The 23,071-nt window shown below is 48.8% G+C and overlaps 1 protein-coding gene and 1 pseudogene across 1 annotated transcript in view; one reads left to right on the forward strand and one right to left on the reverse strand.

The window, feature by feature from the left end:
- FIBCD1 (fibrinogen C domain containing 1) overlaps positions 1–23,071 on the forward strand; it is an 820,840-nt gene that overhangs the window by 374,806 nt on the left and 422,963 nt on the right. The gene's annotated exons all lie outside the window — the stretch shown is intronic.
- On the reverse strand, positions 19,572–20,497 carry LOC146868917 (sin3 histone deacetylase corepressor complex component SDS3 pseudogene; annotated as a pseudogene).

Raw genomic sequence — 23,071 nt, forward strand, 5'->3', positions numbered from 1 at the left:
AGGACAAGAGGGAAGTGGCAGTGCAGCGCTGTGAGGCCCAGAGGGCAGCGGTAGTGCTGCACTGTATGTCCCAGAGGGCAGCAGTAGTGCAGCGCTGTGAGTCCCAGAGGGCAGTGGTACTGCAGCGCTGTGAGTCCCAGAGGGCAGTGGTAGTGCAGCGCTGTGAGTCACAGAGGGCAGCAATCGTGCAGTGCTGTGAGTCCCAGAGGGTAGCAATAGTGCAGCGCTGGGAGTCCCAGAGGGCAATGGTAGTACAGCACTGTGAGTCCCAGAGGGCAGTGGTAGTAAAGCACTGTGAGTCCCACAGGGCAGCGATAGTTCAGTGCTGTGAGTCCCAGAGGGCAGCGGTAGTGCATCACTGTGAGTCCCAGAGGGCAGCAATAGTTCAGCGCTGTGAGTCCCAGAGGGTAGCGGTAGTGAAGCGCTGTGAGTCCCAGAGGGCAGCGATAGTTCAGCGCTGTGAGTCCCAGAGGGCAGTGGTAGTGCACCACTGTGAGTCCCAGAGGGTAGCGATAGTGCAGCGCTGTGAGACCCAGGGGGCAGCGGTAGTGCAGCACTGTGAGTCTCAGAGGGCAGCGCTAGTGCAACGCTGTGAGTCCCAGAGGGTAGCAGTAGTTCAGCGCTGTGAGTCCCAGAGGGTAGTGATAGTTCCGCGCTGTGAGTCCCAGAGGGCAGCGGTAGTGAAGCGTTGTGAGTCCCAGAGGGTTGAGATAGTTCAGCGCTGTGAGTCCCAGAGGGTTGCGATAGTACAGCGCTGTGAGTCCCATAGGATAGCGATAGTTCAGCGTTGTGAGTCCCAGAGGGTAGCGATAGTTCAGCACTGTGAGTTGCAGAGGGTAGCGATAGTTCAGCGCTGTGAGTCCCAGTGGGCAGTGGTAGTTTAGCGCTGTGAGTCCCAGAGGGTAACGATAGTACAGTGCTGTGAGTCCCAGAGGGCAGTGGTAGTGCAGCGCTGTGAGGCCCAGAGGCCAGTGGCAGTTAACCACTGTGAGGCCCAGAGGGCAGGGGTAGTGCAGCACTGTGAGGACCAGAGGGCAGTGGTAGTGCAGCGCTGTGAGGCCCAGAGGGCAGCGGTAGTGCTGCACTGTAAATCCCAGAGGGCAGCGGTAGTGCAGCGCTGTGGGTCCCAGAGGCCAGTGGTAGTGCAGCGCTGTGAGTCACAGAGGGCAGCAATCGTGCAGTGCTGTGAGTCCCAGAGGGTAATGGTAGTACAGCGCTGTGAGTCCCAGAGGGTAATGGTAGTACAGCGCTGTGAGTCCCAGAAGGCAGCGATAGTTCAGCGCTGTGAGTCCCAGAGGGTAGCGATAGTTCAGCGCTGTGAGTCCCAGAGAGCAGCGGTAGTGAAGCGCTGTGAGTCCCAGAGGGTAGCAATTGTGCAGTGCTGTGAGTCCCAGAGGGTAATGGTAGTACAGCACTGTGAGTCCCAGAGGGTAATGGTAGTACAGCGCTGCGATTCCAAGAGGGTAGCAATAGTGCAGTGCTGTGAGTCCCAGAGGGTAATGGTAGTACATCGCTGTTAGTCCCAGAGGGTAATGGTAGTACAGCACTGTGAGTCCCAGAAGGCAGCGATAGTGCAGCACTGTGAGTCCCAGAGGGTAGCGATAGTTCAGCGCTGTGAGTCCCAGTGGGTAGCGATAGTGCAGCGCTGTGAGTCCCAGAGGGCAGCGATAGTGCAGCGCTGTGAGTCCCAGAGAGTAGCGAATCTTAAGCCTGGGCGTAGTGGGCGTAGTGGGGCTACGTTGAGCAGCGCGTAGTGTGCCCAAATCTACGCACACTCATGCGCTCCGCGTAGCCACACTACGCGCCGCCCGCCTCCCGCCCACCCTCCTTTTAAAATAATATCATGCATGATACAATAATTATTTTAAAAGGAGGGCGGGCGGGAGGCGGGTGGCGGGTAGCAGGCAAATACGCTTCGCCCTGGTGTGTGCGTAGCGCTGCCTGCTTCGCCTACTTCGAAAACTGCGAAGCAGGCTGCGCTACGTACACTACGTGGGTGAAGCGTAGTATAACACCCAGGGTTAGTAGCGATAGTTCAGCGCTGTGAATCCCAGAGGGTAGCGATAGTGCAGCGCTGTGAGTCCCAGAGGGTAGCGATAGTTCAGCAGTGTGAGTCTCAGAGGGCAGCGCTAGTGCAGCGCTGTGAGTCCCAGAGGGTAGCCATAGTTCAGCGCTGTGAGTCCCAGAGGGTAGCGATAGTGCAGCGCTGTGAGTCCCAGAGGGTAGCGATAGTGCAGCGCTGTGAGTCCCAGAGGGCAGTGGTAGTGCAGCGCTGTGAGTCCCAGAGGGTAACGATAGTACAGTGCTGTGAGTCCCAGAGGGCAGCGGTAGTGAAGCGCTGTGAGTCCCAGAGGGTAGCGATAGTTCAGCGCAGTGAGTCCCAGAGGGCAGCGATAGTTCAGTGCTGTGAGTCCCAGAGGGTAGCGGTAGTTCAGCGCTGTGAGTCCCAGAGGGTAGCGATAGTGCAGCGCTGTGAGTCCCAGAGGGTAGCGATAGTACAGTGCTGTGAGTCCCAGAGGGTAGCGGTAGTGAAGCGCTGTGAGTCCCAGAGGGTAAAGATAGTTCAGCGCTGTGAGTCCCAGAGGGCAGCGATAGTTCAGCGCTGTGAGTCCCAGAAGGCAGCGATAGTTCAGTGCTGTGAGTCCCAGAGGGTAGCAATAGTTCAGTGCTGTGAGTCCCAGAGGGTAGTGATAGTTCAGTGCTGTGAGTCCCAGAGGGTAGCGATAGTACAGTGCTGTGAGTCCCAGAGGGTAGCAATAGTTCAGTGCTGTGAGTCCCAGAGGGTGGCGATAGGTCAGCGCTGTGAGTCCCAGAGGGTAGCGGTAGTGAAGCGCTATGAGTCTCAGAGGGCAGCGGTAGTGAAGCGCTGTGAGTCCCAGAGGGCAACAATAGTTCAGCGCTGTGAGTCCCAGAGGGTAGCGATAGTGCAGCGCTGTGAGTCCCAGAGGGCAACGATAGTTCAGCGGTGTGAGTCCCAGAGGGTTGTGAAAGTGCAGCGCTGTGAGTCCCAAAGGGTAGCGATAGTTCAGCGCTGTGAGTCCCAGAGGGTAGCGATAGTGCAGCGCTGTGAGTCCCAAAGGGCAACGATAGTTCAGCGCTGTGAGTCCCAGAGGGTAGCGATAGTGCAGCGCTGTGAGTCCCAGAGGGCAGTGGTAGTGCAGTGCTGTGAGGCCCAGAGGGCAGCAGTAGTGCCGCACTGTAAATCCCAGAGGGCAGCGGTAGTGCAGCGCTGTGAGTCCCAGAGAGCAGTGGTAGTGCACCACTATGAGGCCCAGAGGGTAGCGATAGTGCAGTGCTGTGAGGCCCAGAGGGCAGTGGTAGTGCAGCGCTGTGAGTCCCAGAGTGTAGCGATAGTTCAGCGCTGTGAGTCCCAGAGGGCAGCGATAGTTCAGCGCTGTGAGTCCCAGAGGGTAGCGGTAGTTCAGCGCTGTGAGTCCCAGAGGGCAGCGGTAGTGAAGCGCTGTGAGTCCCAGAGTGTAGCGATAGTTCAGCGCTGTGAGTCCCAAGGGGTAGCGATACTTCAGCGCTGTGAGTCACAGAGGGTAGCGATAGTTCAGCGCTGTGAGTCCCAGAGTGTAGCGATAGTTCAGCGCTGTGAGTCCCAGAGGGCAGCGCTAGTGCAGCGCTGTGAGTCCCAGAGGGTAGCGATAGTTCAGCACTGTGAGTCCCCGAGGGTAGCGATAGTGCAGCGCTGTGAGTCCCAGAGGGCAGCGATAGTGCAGCGCTGTGAGTTCCAGAGGGTAGCGATAGTTCAGCGCTGTGAGTCCCAGAGGGCAACGATAGTTCAGCGCTGTGAGTCCCAGAGGGCAGCGATAGTGCAGCGCTGTGAGTCCCAGAGGGTAGTGATAGTTCAGCGCTGTGAGTCCCAGAGGGTAGCGATAGTGCAGCGCTGTGAGTCCCAGAGGGCAGTGGTAGTGCAGCGCTGTGAGTCCCAGAGGGCAACAATAGTTCAGCGCTGTGAGTCCCAGAGGGCAGCGATAGTTCAGCGCTGTGAGTCCCAGAGGGCAGCGGTAGTGCAGCGCTGTGAGTCCCAGAGGGCAACGATAGTTCAGCGCTGTGAGTCCCAGAGGGCAGTGGTAGTGCAGCGCTGTGAGTCCCAGAGGGCTGTGGTAGAGCAGCGCTGTGAGTCCCAGAGGGCTGTTTGTTAGGCCCAAGGGTAAGGGTCCCATCCCTGGGCCTCGCAACCCTGGGCTAAAAAGACTTCAGAAATCTAACTGCTGCCCCAGCATGCTAACAGAGATCAGATGGGCACTCCACGTGCCCTGAGGAGTGAAGAGAGCCCCCCCCCTCCTATGAAAATCAGGGTCTCCTGTAGGCTCGCAACAAAAGAGAACCACGCTGCGTCACTATAAGCATGAAAAGGGAGAGACTTTAAACATGAGCTGAACAACATCCCTGCCCCCTCTTTCATGATATTGGTGTCAGTAAATTGAGAGGCACATCAGTGGCCATGTGTGCCCTATATGTGAGCTCGATTCTTATCAAACATGGAGTAAAGGTATGGGCTATTCCATGAAACACAAGAGGTGCCTGTATAAAGCACACCCTTGAAGCAGCTATCAACAGTGCCCGATGGGTAATTATGAACAAAAGGGAGGCTTGCGAAGTAAAGCGTTTGCTGAGGATCACACAGTCTAGTCGAGTAGGGAAGCTGGCATTGAGCTTAGATTTCTAGTTGGTTTCTCACTGTGCAATTCAGCCAATCGATGGGTATCTCTTTGCATTAAAGATGTAAACATTTGTCGTAGATTCTCGGAGGATGACACTCGAGCGTGGGTGGCAGGCAGAGTCCACGTTATATTTTTAGCAGTTTTACACAGCGCAAAGCTTGCCCATGGACAACGGAAACAGACAATTGTAAACATTTACTCCCGACACAGGGAGATTTGCCCGTCTACCTGCAATGCATGGCGGGCAGTTGTGGCCATAGGCTACATCATATCCTGTGAAAGCGTGGGGCAGAACCTGCAAAGGGAGGGTAGAACTGGGAGAGAGATGAAACATGAAGAGAGAGCACGGAGGGGAGATGTGGATGTAAGAGGGCAGAACCAGCGAGAAGAGATGGGAGAGATGAACCATGAAGAGTAGAGCACGAGGGGAGATGTGGATGTAAGAGGGCAGAACCAGCGAGAAGAGATGGGAGAGAGATGAACCATGAAGAGTAGAGCACGAGGGGAGATGTGGATGTAAGAGGGCAGAACCAGCGAGAAGAGATGGGAGAGACATGAACCATGAAGAGTAGAGCACGAGGGGAGATGTGGATGTAAGAGGGCAGAACCAGCGAGAAGAGATGGGAGAGAGATGAACCATGAAGAGTAGAGCACGAGGGGAGATGTGGATGTAAGAGGGCAGAACCAGCGAGGAGAGATGGAAGAGAGATGAACCATGAAGAGTAGAGCACGAGGGGAGATGTGGATGTAAGAGGGCAGAACCAGCGAGAAGAGATGGGAGAGACATGAACCATGAAGAGTAGAGCACGAGGGGAGATGTGGATGTAAGAGGGCAGAACCAGCGAGAAGAGATGGGTGAGAGATGAACCATGAAGAGTAGAGCACGAGGGGAGATGTGGATGTAAGAGGGCAGAACCAGCGAGGAGAGATGGAAGAGAGATGAACCATGAAGAGTAGAGCACGAGGGGAGATGTGGATGTAAGAGGGCAGAACCAGCGAGAAGAGATGGGAGAGAGATGAACCATGAAGAGTAGAGCACGAGGGGAGATGTGGATGTAAGAGGGCAGAACCAGCAAGAAGAGATGGAAGAGAGATGAACCATGAAGAGTAGAGCACGAGGGGAGATGTGGATGTAAGAGGGCAGAACCAGCGAGAAGAGATGGGAGAGAGATGAACCATGAAGAGTAGAGCACGAGGGGAGATGTGGATATAAGAGGGCAGAACCAGCGAGAAGAGATGGGAGAGAGATGAACCATGAAGAGTAGAGCACGGAGGGGAGATGTGGATGTAAGAGGGCAGAACCAGCAAGAAGAGATGGAAGAGAGATGAACCATGAAGAGTAGAGCACGAGGGGAGATGTGGATGTAAGAGGGAAGAACCAGCGAGAAGAGATGGGAGAGAGATGAACCATGAAGAGTAGAGCACGGAGGGGAGATGTGGATGTAAGAGGGCAGAACCAGCGAGAAGAGATGGAAGAGAGATGAACCATGAAGAGTAGAGCACGAGGGGAGATGTGGATGTAAGAGGGCAGAACCGGCGAGGAAGAGAAGGGAGAGAGATGAAGCATTAAGAGTAGAGCATGGAGGGGAGATGTGGATGTAAGAGGGCAGAACCAGCGAGAAGAGATGGGAGAGAGATGAACCATGAAGAGTAGAGCACGAGGGGAGATGTGAATGTAAGAGGGCAGAACCAGCGAGAAGAGATGGGAGAGAGATGAACCATGAAGAGTAGAGCACGAGGGGAGATGTGGATGTAAGAGGGCAGAACCAGCGAGAAGAGATGGGAGAGAGATGAACCATGAAGAGTAGAGCACGAGGGGAGATGTGGATGTAAGAGGGCAGAACCAGCGAGAAGAGATGGGAGAGAGATGAACCATGAAGAGTAGAGCACGAGGGGAGATGTGGATGTAAGAGGGCAGAACCAGCGAGAAGAGATAGGAGAGAGATGAACCATGAAGAGTAGAGCACGAGGGGAGATGTGGATGTAAGAGGGCAGAACCAGCGAGAAGAGATGGGAGAGAGATGAACCATGAAGAGTAGAGCACGAGGGGAGATGTGGATGTAAGAGGGCAGAACCAGCGAGGAGAGATGGAAGAGAGATGAACCATGAAGAGTAGAGCACGAGGGGAGATGTGGATGTAAGAGGGAAGAACCAGCGAGAAGAGATGGGAGAGAGATGAACCATGAAGAGTAGAGCACGGAGGGGAGATGTGGATGTAAGAGGGCAGAACCAGCGAGAAGAGATGGAAGAGAGATGAACCATGAAGAGCAGAGCACGAGGGGAGAAGTGGATGTAAGAGGGCAGAACCGGCGAGGAAGAGAAGGGAGAGAGATGAAGCATTAAGAGTAGAGCATGGAGGGGAGATGTGGATGTAAGAGGGCAGAACCAGCGAGAAGAGATGGGAGAGAGATGAACCATGAAGAGTAGAGCACGAGGGGAGATGTGGATGTAAGAGGGCAGAACCAGCGAGGAGAGATGGAAGAGAGATGAACCATGAAGAGTAGAGCACGAGGGGAGATGTGGATGTAAGAGGGCAGAACCAGCGAGAAGAGATGGTAGAGAGATGAACCATGAAGAGTAGAGCACGAGGGGAGATGTGGATGTAAGAGGGCAGAACCAGCGAGAAGAGATGGAAGAGAGATGAACCATGAAGAGTAGAGCACGAGGGGAGATGTGGATGTAAGAGGGCAGAACCAGCAAGAAGAGATGGAAGAGAGATGAACCATGAAGAGTAGAGCACGAGGGGAGATGTGGATGTAAGAGGGCAGAACCAGCGAGAAGAGATGGGAGAGAGATGAACCATGAAGAGTAGAGCACGAGGGGAGATGTGGATATAAGAGGGCAGAACCAGCGAGAAGAGATGGGAGAGAGATGAACCATGAAGAGTAGAGCACGGAGGGGAGATGTGGATGTAAGAGGGCAGAACCAGCGAGAAGAGATGGAAGAGAGATGAACCATGAAGAGTAGAGCACGAGGGGAGATGTGGATGTAAGAGGGCAGAACCGGCGAGGAAGAGAAGGGAGAGAGATAAAGCATTAAGAGTAGAGCATGGAGGGGAGATGTGGATGTAAGAGGGCAGAACCAGTGAGAAGAGATGGGAGAGAGATGAACCATGAAGAGTAGAGCACGAGGGGAGATGTGGATGTAAGAGGGCAGAACCAGCGAGAAGAGATGGGAGAGAGATGAACCATGAAGAGTAGAGCACGAGGGGAGATGTGGATGTAAGAGGGCAGAACCAGCGAGAAGAGATGGGAGAGAGATGAACCATGAAGAGTAGAGCACGAGGGGAGATGTGGATGTAAGAGGGCAGAACCAGCGAGAAGAGATAGGAGAGAGATGAACCATGAAGAGTAGAGCACGAGGGGAGATGTGGATGTAAGAGGGCAGAACCAGCGAGAAGAGGATAGAACTGGGAGAGTGATGAAACATGAAGAGAGAGCACGGAGGAGTGATGTGGATGTAAGAGGGCAGAACTGGTGAGAAGAGGTTGGGGAAAAGGGAAAGGTTGATGTAAAGAGGGCAGAGCCATTAAACAAAGTGGAGGCTGCAGAAAAAATGTTATGTTATGTTATGTTATGTAAAGCTTTGCTATGCTATGTTTTGTTGTGTTATGTTATATGCTTTGAGTGGGAGAGGTTCTGGAGTGACCAGAGCCTACGTGAATCACAGCTCGGACCCTCAGGTCTCAACAGGAATAAACCAAAACATATACAAGTTGTGCGAAAAATTTACAGTGAAGCTAGATGCTAATGATAAAATATGAAAGACAACAAACAAGTTCTGTTTAGCCGTTTTTTGTATTGAAAAACAAGCTTAATGGGTATTGTTAACACCACAATACGTTCAATAAAGATTCTGTGTTTCAATTCACAATAAAAAATAACATTCAACAATTACAAAGAATAGATCCCAATGCATTTCGGGTTAAACTCTAACCCTTCGTCAGGGGATACATTTGTTCACAAGACCATCTTAGCAAATGTTGTGGTTCTTTTAAACTTCTTTTCAGTCTCACACCGGAGCTGCAACAAAAGCCACATAAATCCAATTAAGGAAATTACATGTACATTGGTACAATAGGATTTGCACTCGACATTAGGTCCAAAAAGATGAAAAACCGTGACCGAGAGATCAGGGAGTGACTGTATTTAAAGGGAACGAAGTAAGTAAAAAAACGTGAAGTCTCATTTTGGTGTGTGTGAGAGAAACTGTGCTATAATCATAAGATGTGTAACCAGCCGAGTGAAGTCATGCGTTTACAAGAGACGTGAAGGACATGCATATTAGAGCTAAACCACCACCGATACTCTGACGGAAAAGACTGTCTAGCCTCGACTCACCTAGCTGAGACGCCAGGGATATGCGAAACAGAATCGGAGTGTCTGCCGGTCGATGAAATCTGTAATGAGCGAGGGCTAAGATTAACAAAACAACCCGGGGGTTGTAATACGCTCGATGAAATCAGAGAACGTGAACGAGGCTTACCGTACTAGAAAAGTATTCCTGTCTTTCCGCGAAATCTTCACTTCCAGCAAGTCTACTGCTAGCGCATGCGTGTGTGTGAAAACCGTGTCGGTTATAACGGGAGGGTGAAAGACATAAACGAAGGACCACGTCCATTACGAGTGGTCAAAAATGGAAAGAGGACTGTCTCAAAGTGGACTTAGTTAACCATGGTGTCCAGCGAGTGAGGAATAAAGAAAGATCACCGTATGTGTATATACCGCAAAGAAAGAAAAAAGTGTATAAGAATAAGAGTGAGGTGCGAGTGCAAAATCCTTTACAATGAAATATATAATCTGGCAGTTTCAAATAAAGCATAACATTTCGTAGTGGTCATTGAGGCCACCTGGGGTCACTGTTCCTAAGAATTTGATCCAGTGTGTTTCTCTGCGTGCTAAAACTGTATTCATGTCTCTGTCTGACATTGTGGGGAGATGTTCCAGAATGGTAAACCGGAGTTGAGGAATGGTGTGTGGTGTATTGATCCAGTGTGTTACAAGGGAGGAGGTCATGTTCCTATTTCGAATTCTACTTTTGTGTTCGATGATTCAAGTCTTGATTTTGCGACTAGTTCTCCCGACATATACCAAGCCACAAGGGCATTTGATGGCATAAATGACCCATTCAGTGTTGCAATCCGATGTGTGTTGTAATGTTATGTTTTTGCCTGTGTGTGGGTGGGTGAAAACTTTGCCTACTATGACATTGCCGCATTGGCCACAATTGTAACATTTCTTCATCCCACTGTATTTCACTGCTTGCGGTTTGATTTTGTTTTTGAGGAGTTCCCTCAGGTTCTTCGATCTGGTATGCGCAAACAAAGGGGGGTCCGTAAACAACAGAAGGTAGCACAAAAAAAACGAGAAGATTTGCTCCTGACCATCCCTAAGGTTTCCCCGAAACGCGAAGTTTTTGTATTAAGACACTCGATGCAATCCAAAACCATCAAAACCATCATCCATAAACGATGGGATATAATTTCTCAAGAAGCTGACTTTCAAGAGTTGTTTACGGACCCCCCTTTGTTTGCGCATACCAGATCGAAGAACCTGAGGGAACTCCTCAAAAACAAAATCAAACCGCAAGCAGTGAAATACAGTGGGATGAAGAAATGTTACAATTGTGGCCAATGCGGCAATGTCATAGTAGGCAAAGTTTTCACCCACCCACACACAGGCAAAAACATAACATTACAACACACATCGGATTGCAACACTGAATGGGTCATTTATGCCATCAAATGCCCTTGTGGCTTGGTATATGTCGGGAGAACTAGTCGCAAAATCAAGACTAGAATCATCGAACACAAAAGTAGAATTCGAAATAGGAACATGACCTCCTCCCTTGTAACACACTGGATCAATACACCACACACCATTCCTCAACTCCGGTTTACCATTCTGGAACATCTCCCCACAATGTCAGACAGAGACATGAATACAGTTTTAGCACGCAGAGAAACACACTGGATCAAATTCTTAGGAACAGTGACCCCAGGTGGCCTCAATGACCACTACGAAATGTTATGCTTTATTTGAAACTGCCAGATTATATATTTCATTGTAAAGGATTTTGCACTCGCACCTCACTCTTATTCTTATACACTTTTTTCTTTCTTTGCGGTATATACACATACGGTGATCTTTCTTTATTCCTCACTCGCTGGACACCATGGTTAACTAAGTCCACTTTGAGACAGTCCTCTTTCCATTTTTGACCACTCGTAATGGACGTGGTCCTTCGTTTATGTCTTTCACCCTCCCGTTATAACCGACACGGTTTTCACACACACGCATGCGCTAGCAGTAGACTTGCTGGAAGTGAAGATTTCGCGGAAAGACAGGAATACTTTTCTAGTACGGTAAGCCTCGTTCACGTTCTCTGATTTCATCGAGCGTATTACAACCCCCGGGTTGTTTTGTTAATCTTAGCCCTCGCTCATTACAGATTTCATCGACCGGCAGACACTCCGATTCTGTTTCGCATATCCCTGGCGTCTCAGCTAGGTGAGTCGAGGCTAGACAGTCTTTTCCGTCAGAGTATCGGTGGTGGTTTAGCTCTAATATGCATGTCCTTCACGTCTCTTGTAAACGCATGACTTCACTCGGCTGGTTACACATCTTATGATTATAGCACAGTTTCTCTCACACACACCAAAATGAGACTTCACGTTTTTTTACTTACTTCGTTCCCTTTAAATACAGTCACTCCCTGATCTCTCGGTCACGGTTTTTCATCTTTTTGGACCTAATGTCGAGTGCAAATCCTATTGTACCAATGTACATGTAATTTCCTTAATTGGATTTATGTGGCTTTTGTTGCAGCTCCGGTGTGAGACTGAAAAGAAGTTTAAAAGAACCACAACATTTGCTAAGATGGTCTTGTGAACAAATGTATCCCCTGACGAAGGGTTAGAGTTTAACCCGAAATGCATTGGGATCTATTCTTTGTAATTGTTGAATGTTATTTTTTATTGTGAATTGAAACACAGAATCTTTATTGAACGTATTGTGGTGTTAACAATACCCATTAAGCTTGTTTTTCAATACAAAAAACGGCTAAACAGAACTTGTTTGTTGTCTTTCATATTTTATCATTAGCATCTAGCTTCACTGTAAATTTTTCGCACAACTTGTATATGTTTTGGTTTATTCCTGTTGAGACCTGAGGGTCCGAGCTGTGATTCACGTAGGCTCTGGTCACTCCAGAACCTCTCCCACTCATCGTTACTGATAGGGACGTTGACTCACATCCCTTTACGTGAAAGCACGCTTAAAATACACTAAAGATTTTTGCTATATAAGAAACATAGGTACACAAAAATAGGTGTGCAGGCCCACTCAACCACATATTAACATGTTATATGCTTTGTCATGTTATGTTATGCTATGATATATGCTATGTTTGTGCAATGCTATGTTATGCTATGTCATGCCATGTTATGTTATATGTTATGCTATGCCATGCTATGTTATGTGTTATATTATGCTATACTGCTCTATGCTATGCTATGCTATGTTCTATGCTATGTTATGATATGCTATGTTATGTTATATGCTATGTTATGTTATATGCTATGTTATGTTGTGTTGTGTTATGTTATGTTATGCTGTGCTATGCTATACTGTGCTATGCTATGTGATGTTATATGCTATGTTATGTTATATGCTATGTGATGTTATATGCTATGTTATGTTATATGCTATGTTATGTTATATGCTATGTTATGTTGTGTTGTGTTATGTTATGTTATGCAGTGCTATGCTATGCTGTGCTATGGTATGCTATGCTATGTTATGTTATTGTATGTAGATTTGTAGAGCCCTTTATCACCCTGAAGGGAATCCTGGTGCTGAACAGGCGTGAGTCTAGAGACACCTAGGGCCTAGTAGGACTACTAGAAAAGCCAGGTCCTCAGCTTCTTTCAGAATTCAAGAGAAGAGGCAGAGGCTCTTACATATGGAGGCAGGTCATTCCACACTTAAGGAATAATGTTGGGGAAGGCTCAGCATCTGCAGGTATGGAAGCATGAGGCATTGATGGAATTCAAATGGGTGGTCAGGTCGAGTTTGCTGTTGATGGTGATCTCAAGGTTCTTGGTCTGGGTGGAGGTGGGTGTGGGACCTAGCTCTATTGGCCACCAGGTGGAGTCCCACAGTGATGTGCTCTTCCCGAAGATCACAATTTCAGTCTTGTCGATGTTCAGCTTCAGACTGTTTGTCTTCACCCAGTGGGCGATTTCAGTCAATCAATCAATCAATCAACCAATCTTTTTTTTATTTTATTTTATTAATCCACAATATAAACTTTGTCTCATACCAATCAGTATTTGTTAAGCGTGACTACTCATCCGGGAGGGTCTCAAGGCGCTGAAGGGAGGCACTGAGGTTTAGTCTAAGAGCCAGGTCTTGAGATCCTTCCAGAATTGGGTCAGCTACGGGGACAGCTTGAGGTGGAGAGGCAGGGTGTTCCAGGTTCTGGCGGCAAGGTAGGAAAAGGATCTTCCTCCGGTCCTGGTCTTGCGGATCTGAGGGATGATGACAAGGGCCAGTTCAGCGAAGTGGGGGTGTCTGGTGGGTATGTGGAATGAGAGGCAGTGGTTCAGGTGTGCTGGTCAGTCATCGAGGAGGGTTTTGTAGGTGTGTGTGAGTGACTCTTCTGTTGACAGAGAGCCAGTGGACTTCTCGCAGGTGTTCGGGGATGTGGCTGCGAAGGGTAATTTTTGGCACCACTCTGGCTGCAGCATTCTCTGGGTGATGCCTGCATAGAGTGCATTACCATAGTCGAGTCTGCTGCTCATGAGTGCATGGATGACCGTCTTTCTTGCCTCAGTAGGGACCCATCTGGAGGTCTTTCAAAGCAGGTGAAGATGGGGAAGCATGATGAGAAGACGGCGGTGAACTGGCGGTTCATCGTGACCAAGGAGTCCAGTTTGATGCCAAGGTTTTCTGCGTGGTCTGTGGGTGTGTGGGGAGGTTCCTTTCGTGGTGGGGCACCAGAAGTTTTCCCAAGGGGTGGTGTTGGGTCCCAGGATGAGGACTTCGGTCTTGTCAAAGTCAAGCTTGAGGCAGCTGTCTCTCATCCAGTTAGTTTTGGCCTTCATCCCGTCATGGTAGTTGTTTCTGGCGATTGTGGGTTTGTTGATGAGGGAGAGGATCAGCTAGATGTCGTTGGTGTAGTAGACAATGTTGAGTCCGTGATTCCTGGCTATGGCCGTGAGCCGGCCATGTAGACCTTTAATAGGGTGGGGTTCAGGGAGGAGCCGTGGGGGACTCCTTAGCCAATCTACATGAATTCTGAGAGGGACGGTGGTAGTCTGACTCGCTGTGTTCTACCAGTAAAGAAAGAATGGATCCAGTCCAGGGTTTTTCGCAGATGCCGTCGTTGTGGAGTCTTGGGCTAAGAGTGCGGTGGGAGATGGTGTTGAAGGTGGCCAAGAGGTCCAGGAGGATGAGGGCTGCAGTTTCTCACCGGTCAAGGAGGGAGCAGATGTCATTGGTGGCGGGGAGGAGGGCGGTCTTCAGTCATGCAGGCACGGAACTTGATCCAGGTACTGGATTTCTTTTCCATGAGTGAGAGAATGAGTTGCAAGTCATCAGTGCAGAAGAGGACATTCATATCGTAAGAGCGGATGATGCTCGTGAGCGGTTCATGTCTGCATTGAAAAGGGTCAGGCTCAGGTACGAGTCCTTGTGGAACTTTGCAGATGAGGTCATAGGGGTCCGAGGTGTACCGTACCAGGCTGCCTGACTGGGTCCTTCCAGTGAGAAAGGAGCAGGTTGATTGGGTGTCTGTCCTTGGATTGAATTGTCATTTAGGCATTGGGTGAGGATGGGATGGGAGACTGTGCCAAACACTGCAGAGAAGTTCAAGAGTATGAAGGCTGCCACATCTCCTCCTCCCAGAGTCATGCGGATGTCATCCGTAGCGGTTATGAGGGCAGTTTCTGTGCTGGAGCTGGGTCTGAAAGTAAACTGAAAGGCAAAAGTAGTGCATGGATAGAATAGATAAACAGAAAAGACAGAATCATAAGGTGAACTTATATGACGAGGAGAGAGAATGGTGAGGTTGGATGCGAGTGGGCAGGACCACCGAGGGCACGTAAGAGGCTGAGGTAGGGAGAGGTAGATGTTAGAGGAATAGAACCAGCTAGAGAAAGAGGCCGGGGAGAGATGAGAAGTTACAAGGACTGCAGGGAGGTGAGGGATGGATGTAAAAGGGGCAGAATCAGTGAGACAGGTAAGAGTCCATGGGAGAGATGAGTATTAGTTTGGACTATGAAAGGCTGAGGTGGGCGTATGAGAAGCAGAGACAAGGTAAGAGACATGGGTGTAAAAGGGGAGAGGTGGATATAAAGAGGACAAACCAGCAAAAAATGTTAGGAGGCTGGAGGGAGAGATGAGAGGTTAAGGGGAGTACATGGATGGAAGATGTAAGACAGGTAGAACCAGCTGGAGAACTTAAGTGGGGAGGACAGTTGGAAAGGTGAGAGATGGGTGTAGAAGGACAGAATCAGTGAGAAAGGTAAGAGACAGGCAGAGAGAGGAGGTGAAGTAAAGAGCATGGATGGGAGAGGTGAATAAAAGAGGAACAGAACCAGAAAGAGAAGAGATAAAGCTAGAAGAGAGATGGATGCAAGAGAGGCAGCATCCGCAACATAAGGTTAGAGGCAGGGGAGAGATGAGAAGAAAAGTAGAGCATGGAGGGGAAGGTGGGCATAAGAGGGGCAGAATCAGGGAGAATAGATGAGGGGCTTTGGAAGGATTGAAATGGAGAGTTGGGTGAAATGGGGCAGAACTAGGGACAAAGGTAAGAGACTGAGGGAGAAATAAGAGGTGAACGGTAGTGCAAGGATAAGAGGCATGGCTATAGGAGATTCTGGTTCTGCCATAGGCAGAGTGGAGAGAGAGAGAGAGAGAGAGAGTGAGAGAGTGAGAGAGAGAGAGAGAGAGAGAGAGAGGGGTGTGAGCTGTGGATGGAAGAGAGCAGAACCACCAAGAGACGTAAGAGATTAGTTGGGGAAGGAGAGAGGATGGAAAAGGTGGGAAGAAACAGCCAGAGAAAGGAAAAGCTTTGGTGAGAGATGAAGAGTAGATCAAGGAGGTAGATGTCAATGTAAGAGATGCAAAATCATCCAGAAGAGGTGAGAGGCGAGAGCGAAGGAGGAAGGGAAAAGGGTTATGTAACTGGGCTAGAACTAGAAGAGAAGATAAAAAGGAAAGGGGACAAGGAAAAGGGAGAGGTTGATTTAGGATGACAGACCCAGATACAAGGCTGGGTGGAAAGTTGTGAGTTGAAGAATTGGGTAGGGAAGGGAGATGTTTATGCAAGAGGCACAGAAACAACAAGAGACAGTGAGAGGCTGAGAGGAAGCTGAGAGGTAACGTGTAGAGCATTGAGGGGAAAGATGACTGCCAGAGTGGCGGAATCAGAGAGAGAAGCCAAGAAGCTTGGGGAGAGCTGACCGGTGAAGAGGAGATCATGCAGGAGTGAAGTGAATACAAGAGAGTCTGATCCTGTAAACGTTGGTAATAGGTTGGGCAAGAGAGGAGGGGAAAAGTAGAGCAGGGAGGCAGAAGTGGTTGTAAGCGTGCAGAATCAGACACAAGATGCTGTAGAAGATGTAAAGATTCTTGGAACCAGTGCAGCCCATTGAGACTTCTGCCAAAGTTTGAATTCCCAATCTATTCATTTCACAAGTAAAACAGTTTTTAAATTGTCTTAGTTTTGAGATGCATGTGTCATCCTTCACCAAGGGCTGTGGTATTTAACCATCCTCAATGTGTCTGCTGAATTTCAGCCTCCTCTCTGTGTAATCTATGACTCTTCTTGACTTTTCTATTCAATCCCCCTTCCAGTGGAAACCGTTCCTACACATGTCCTGGCCAGGGATCTGAGATCAGAACTCCTGCCCTGACATGCCTTTGCGATATACGGCTAGCCTCGGCATCAGTCCCGACCAATGCAAAAAAATAAAAAGGCTGTGGTTGTTCCTCTGTTTTTAAAAAAAAACTTTCTTCCGGCTCAAAACTGCTTCGCATCCTCTGACATCTTTTTCTTGTTGCTGCCTTTACTCGACAGTGCCACAGTATTTTTATGTAATAGGAAAAAGCAGAGGTACGTTTGTTGTGAGATCTTTACTTTGAGTCAGAGGGAGAAGGTGGTTCATTGGCATCGTCTGTGGTAGATATTGTTGTTTACAATTGCATTTGGAGAGAGGTATTCCTTTCAGGAACTTGTCTCTCTCGAGGTGGCAGCAGCGAGTAGTGAAAGCTCACTCCAGGAGATGATAAAGGGATTGGAACTCAAATATAGTTTGTCATGTCCATCACACATGCTCAGCACCTTAGCCAGCCAGCCTCGCTATGTCTTTAAAAAGGGATGAAGTTATGGAATGAAACTAATATCCCTCGATACCCAACAACTGTCTTACGATATTCCTGTGTGCGCAAAGTGTCCTGCAAAGTGATGACGGACAGTAGTCCTGCCTGCAAGTTGTACGTGCCGCAAGGCCCTGGGAAGGGGCTCGGCTCGGACAGGAATGGTGGAGAATCCACAGTTGACTGACGGGCCGGGATGATTTTTTTGTATTACTTTGGATAAACTGGGCGCCTTCCTTGGGTTGGCTTGGCTGCTGGTACACAACCCAAAAGGCTGCTACAACCTTGGGGTTGATGTGCACAGAGCCAGTCGGCTCATTGTTAGGCCTGGGCGAAAATTTCGTTCCGCTCCCGGAAATTGCGATAATTTGACATTTTCGCGTTCCGCGGAGAGCGCGAAAATGTCAAAATTTCCGGTTTCCGCAGCTTGGCGATAATTTGTTTCTTGCTCGCGCTGTAAATTAATACATTCTCGCACTCGCGCGATCGCCTTACCTGAATCCCTGCGTTCGCCGACAAGTTTTCTTGATCCGGTCGCGTTCTCCATGAGATGTTGTATTGTTTTTAGCCATTTGCGCTGTCTCGTGACAGTTCGCGCCCGCAGTGACGTCATGCGTCGCGCGATCACGTCTTTCTTCTCGCGATCATGCACCGCGAGACAACTCAAAACAAGATGGCCGCGCCCGCAAGCAACCACATGGGTAAGTTGGCGACCCGCAACCATGCAGAAAATCTCACGAACATGCCGGAAAAAAACTTCTGCATCTTCGCGATATTTCCGCTTGTTTGCGATAATTTTAAACATTTTCGCGATAATTTGCGAAAGTTAATTTCGCAAATTCCGCCCACCCCTACTCATTGTCATGTGCAGAATGACAATGGGGCAACCTGGGCAAGTATGATGTGTGCCTCCTCCCACGACTAATAATCGCAAACCTCATAGATTGACTCTGACTTGAACTTGTACTGATTGACCACTTTCAAATAATGTTTATATACAGTGCAGGAGGAGTCTGAAAACATCTCCCACTGCGTAAAATACACACAAACATACACACAACGAAACAATGGCTATACGTGGAAGGTGGCAAACCATTCATTCATGGCATGTGCCAGATCATAACGAAGGCTTCCTATTTTCTGTTTTTACGGGTTTTCACATTCAGACAGAAAACAATGGGCCAGATTCACAGAACTAACTTAAGACAAAATCCTAAACTTACTACCATTTTCGTATTCACAGAAGGCACTTACTCATTTTGGTATTCACAGAAGACACTTACTCACTTCGGTATTCACAGAAGTTAGGAATCCTAACTTTAGGACTCCTAAATGCCTTCTGTGAATACCGAAAGTCTTAAAATTAGGATTTTTCTCAGTTTAGGAGTCCTAAAGTTAGGACTCCTAACTTTACTACTACCAAACTGAGAAAAATCCTAATTTTAAGGCTTTCAGTATTCGCAGAAGGCATTTAGGAGTCCTAAAGTTAGGAGTCCTAACTTTACTACTACCAAACTGAGAAAAATCCTAATTTTAAGGGTTTCGGTATTCGCAGAAGGCATTTAGGAGTCCTAAAGTTAGGACTCCTAACTTCTGTGAATACCAAAATGAGTAAGTGCCTTCTGTGAATACCGAAATGAGTAAGTGCCTTCTGTGAATAACAAATTGGTAGTAAGTTTAGGATTTTGTCTTAAGTTAGTTCTGTGAATCGGGCCCAATGGGTTTCCTGTCTGCATTTATTGTTAAAAGTGGATAAATACTGAATATTGTGCTTCCTTTGAGTGACTCTCCGTGCTGTCTTGCATGAATTATAGGCCAGCAGCTGAGCAGATGGACAGCCTGGGAAATGAAAAACAGGATGACATTTCTTTCAGTAGCGGCATATGTCAACATACATTTATGGTATAACGCTAGTATTTACCAGGGGATGTATTGTTATGTGATACTTGGCAGCTTAAATAGCTGAAACATGACAGACGTCAAAGTATGACTGCGCGTCTATCAGTTTAATGGATATGAAAATGTACAGTTTTACAACTTCATTTACATGCAAAACATAAAATAAATATGGAAAAATACAGATAAAATAGCCCAGAAATAAATATGGATAAATACAGACGGAAATGGCCAAAAAATAAATACCATAAAAGCGGGAGCCCTAATCATAATGCTTCCTTGTAATGGCAGACGCCAGTTCCTGTATTTACATCCCTTGCGGGGTTACAGCGTCCACATACACCTCACAAGAGGTCCGCCTTGTATAGGTCCGATATGGCTCTCATTTGAACCTCGAGGTACTAATAAGTGATTTTCTCTGCTGCCCTGGAGACCAAACGGAAATAAGGAAACATCCATGGCGGGCGGACCCTACAACACAGGAGGAGGCTTGTGTTGAGAATCAAAAGACTCAGCATGCTGCCAGCAGCCGAGCGCAGGTAACACCCGTTCAGTTTGCTCTGGTGCAGCCCCCTTTGTAAGTCGGTGGTCCTGATGCTGTCCCTCGCAGGACTTCAGTGGCTCAAGAAGGCTCTTGGCTGGACAGAAGGTCTTGATCCCGATCTGAGGCAGATCCCCGCTGGAGCTGCCCTAGATAGATTCTCATCTTGGGACTATCACTGGTTTTCGGTACCCATATTCGGTTTGTACCGACTGAACTGATTACACGACTAATCTTCGTTTTGTTTTGACTCCAGGTGAAGTGCTTGGCTGTAGCTGTACCATCTTTGACCATAGTAGAGTTTTCCATCCTCTATTCCAGCTTCACAGCGGTGTACCGGTGACACGGCGCGGTGGATGGGGAAGGAGACACTGGTCTTTTCAGGGACTTGCCCCCTTGAAAGCTGATAGAAATGACGCCGAAGTGATAAAGAAGGCAGACTTCGTGTTTGATGTCCGCAGGCCTTCCATTGCTTCCTCATCTGCGAGAAGGACATGTAACTGGGCAGCATCCTGCCTCCTCCTCTTCAGGTCTGTCACAGGGACAGGGTCCTTTGGCCTCCTCTAAAGCTTCAGAGTCATAATAGGTTTCACTTGCACTGAGCCTCCGCTCAGCTCCAGAGTGAGTTCCTCATGTTCAGTCATCTTCCTCACTTCTAACTCTATAATCAAAGATTCTTTCAGCTCAATTTTCTTATCTTCACACTCTTTCAAGGCAGCCTTCTTCTCTTTGATGTGGTTTCTTTCCACTTGCTCTGTTTCCAGGTGCAGGAAGAGCTCTGCATTACTTATCTTGTTCCAGTTCTTTCATTCTTTTTTGGTACACCTGCAAAGTCCCCTCCTGCAGTGGTTGCAGCTGCCTCTTGAAAGATGCAAGCTGGCCCGGTGCATCTGCTCCATCACTTCCACGTAGGCCACGTCATCCTGCTTTGCCAAGTCAGTCTCACTCGCATCCATTGTATCTTTTACTCTTCCTCTTCCTCGTCTTCCTCGTCTTCCTCGTCCCATCTTTTACTCTTCCTCTTCCTCGTCTTCCTCATCTTCCTTCCCAAACCACTCCCCATGGAGGTTCTCAGCGTTGCCAGGCATGCTGGGGTGGCACGGGCATCACAAGGAGTGGAGCAGCCTACCGCTAGCCTCCAGGGCTGGGGAGACGGCTGCTTCAGGAGCCCAGTTAGAACTGGCCTCCGGTGGAATGGGAGGAGAACCAGGGTGTGTACAGAAGGGATCTGAGGTACCGGGGGATGCTGAGGAGTGAGGCGCCTTTCCGTAGAGTACATCACTGCACATGGACTCATCTGCCAAACACAGAGCCTATGTCAGTAGGCTTCGAGGAGGCGGATCTAGCACTAGAGGTTGGCAGACCCAAGTGTTCGGTCAGGTTCCTGCGGAGTGAATGGAGTGACTTGGGAATGATGGGAATGGACTTGCATTGTTATCACTTTAACCAAGATCGGATGGTTTTCCTTGAGCACAGACACACTTTGGTCATTATTCTTGGGCTAAATATGGGTTCTGGCCCCTTCACACTTTGCCAGGTGTCTTCTCAGATAAGGGCAGGTGACTCCAATTGTTTTAAATGTAAATCTCTGGCATCTCTTTAGCTTTTATTTGTAAGTGAAGCACCAGCCCCCCCAAACTTCCTAATCCAGGCTGCCTCATTTCCTTTCCATGGCGGTGTAAACCACACACAGTCTACTGCTGTAAGTCCCTCTTGTTTTGTTTTTTTGCTTTAAGATACTACCTGTCTTTTTTGTGACTGCTTCCAAGTAGCTTTGGCAGTATTTTTTCCTTGGCTACAAACTGTTGTCTCTTTTTCAGCCATCTCATCTGTAAATCTTTGTCAGTTCAGTTCTTTGATCTCTTCAAATGGACTTTGAGAGTGTCTGCTGTGTTGAGGTGTTACTGTGCAGGTGTCATCGGGCCGTTGGCGTGTTTGTCTGCCAATATATTAGCACCCCAGCTGTGCGTGACATTGTACCATCTCCTCTTCCTATCCTTTATAATTTGCGCTTTTTGTTGCTGGCAGCAGCACATGCAGGTCACTACCCCGATCTAGCATATACTACACGTACATGCCAACCCTCCCGATTCAGGCGGGAGACAACCGATTTCAAGGCTAGTCTCCCGCCTCCGCTTCCTGCACGCAGGAACACGATTCCTCGGCGGGCTTCAGACTGCAGGGACTGGTCTCTGTGACTCGGTGTATGTACTGCCAGGAACCTACTCCTGCAGGCAAGCGCTCAACACTTATGCCACGCGCCCTCTGCCTGCCATAGAGATTTCTCTGTGTTCCTGACAGATAAGGGAAAAATGCACATTTGTATTTCTGATATACAGAAATGCAAATATACATGCCAATAGATCCGATGCACGCCGCAACAGAAGTTAATGGGAGAAATATATTTTTTATCTCTGACTTTCCCTTTTCAAAATGTTGGCATGTATGCATATATCCTTTTGTGTTGGTCACCCATGCCGAAGCTCGTGCGCCATCCTCTTCTCCTCCATTGCCCATTTCTTATTCTCCCTTTCTTGTTCCAATCTGGCTAGTTCCCATCTTAATTGCCTCTCTTCCCTTCTGTCCTCATACTCCTTTGGAGACGCGCTCCTACTAGACCCTGTCCTACTACTGGCCCCAGAACGTCTCCCCGGGGGCACATTTTCAGACTCCTCTGTGTTTACGATGTCTAGGACTTCTTGGGCGCTCTCCTCCTGAGGTGCATCTGGCGCCTCCTGTCCCTCATCCCCTCTCCCTTCTGGGTGGGCTTCTACCCATGCCCTAATGGCGGTACGGAGTTCCGGCCCTTTGGCCCTCCGCATCCCAGGCACCCCCAACTCCTGCGCGAACTCCCTTAGTTGCTTCACTGTGTACCCCTCGAGGTCAGCTAACCGGGATTCCATTCTGGCAGGTGGGGACCTAGACTCTAAGGAGAAAAATCCTAGGGTGTAGGCAACAGTTAAAAGCTAACCAGGCTTCTTGCACTCTCTACCTGGACAGTGGAACCAATAATCCAGCAAACAATGGTTGTCGAGCCCTGGAACAAAAATGTAGGATAGGCGTTTAATTGTGGCGCCCTTCGCTTCACGGAAGGGTGCTGTATGGTCACAAGTCCCAAGGATCCCACCGCTGGCCAACAATGTAGGAACCTGGGTTCACCAGGCCCTAAGGGCGGTAACGTGGCGCGAGCCGGTCGGGCAACCAGAGGGCTATGTGTTAAGCAACCATACACCACACGCTTCTCATGGACTAGAGTCACACACAATAAGGGACGCCACACCGTTTAAATTATGCAAATACTTCAAGTTTATCCAAGTATAGCTGGTCAGTTGCAGTTCAGGAAATAACAAGGTAATACATGAATCATAATACCATCGTTCAGTACATGCGACACTCTTGGTGATATCTATGCAGTGCCTAACCTCGTTCATGTACCCACGCCCGCTGGTTAAATGCGGGAGATTCTAGCGCTGTGCGCGCTTATGTAAAGTCAGTCCCTGAACAGGCCGTCTAACACAGCGTAATACTTGTAAGGGGAAACATTGGGTTCATCAACATGGCGCCTGTCGAACTGAGCGCTC

This window comes from Triturus cristatus, chromosome 1_2, assembly GCF_964204655.1.
Source record: "Triturus cristatus chromosome 1_2, aTriCri1.1, whole genome shotgun sequence".
In the NCBI taxonomy this organism is placed as follows: Eukaryota; Metazoa; Chordata; class Amphibia; order Caudata; family Salamandridae; genus Triturus; species Triturus cristatus.